Below are 596 nucleotides of genomic sequence, written 5' to 3' on the forward strand. Positions count from 1 at the left end.
TACTTATTGTAATCTACAACAGTAACAGTATTCTCCGCATTCTAAAATCACACTGGCGTAACATTCACTTACTCTCGACGCAGCTACGACAACACAAACTACATTCACTCTCTCCTTGTGAGCAGTAAGGACATTAGGCGGTTTGCCCTTTGGAAAAAATATATGTAAATGCTGGGAGTGAATGAGCTTTTGTACCGCGCAGTTATAAGCAGTGGAAATGTTTTGGGGAGAGAAAGCTAACAGGAAGATATTTGTGTGGGGCTGGCTGGACACGAGACACCGGCGTGTGTTTTGCCGTCTTTTCGTAACGGAATCAGACTGGGGAAAATAAGAGAACAAAGGAAGGCGAGGAAGAAATGTAACAGCTCCTTCCCGGCTTGCGGAATGAATCGTGGAAGATTTTATGCAAAGTGCTGTCTTGTTAAAATGCACGTTATTTTATTTTTTATATACATGTCATTTTTATCCCAACGATACAATGTGTTGACTTGCTAAAGTATATGTCCTTGTATTTTAAATTGCATATTATTTTTATCTCAACAAAAAGGTATTTTTTGTGGTGTAATTCGTCACCAAGTACAAGGTTAAGTTGGTTC

General features: G+C 39.3%; 1 protein-coding gene across 1 annotated transcript in view; it reads left to right on the forward strand.

Annotated features, from left to right (window-relative positions):
• The window catches only part of LOC119592690 (dynein regulatory complex subunit 3-like), a 23,159-nt gene that overhangs the window by 17,721 nt on the left and 4,842 nt on the right, over window positions 1–596 (forward strand). The gene's annotated exons all lie outside the window — the stretch shown is intronic.

This window comes from Penaeus monodon, chromosome 30 (assembly GCF_015228065.2).
Source record: "Penaeus monodon isolate SGIC_2016 chromosome 30, NSTDA_Pmon_1, whole genome shotgun sequence".
Classification (NCBI taxonomy): Eukaryota; Metazoa; Arthropoda; class Malacostraca; order Decapoda; family Penaeidae; genus Penaeus; species Penaeus monodon.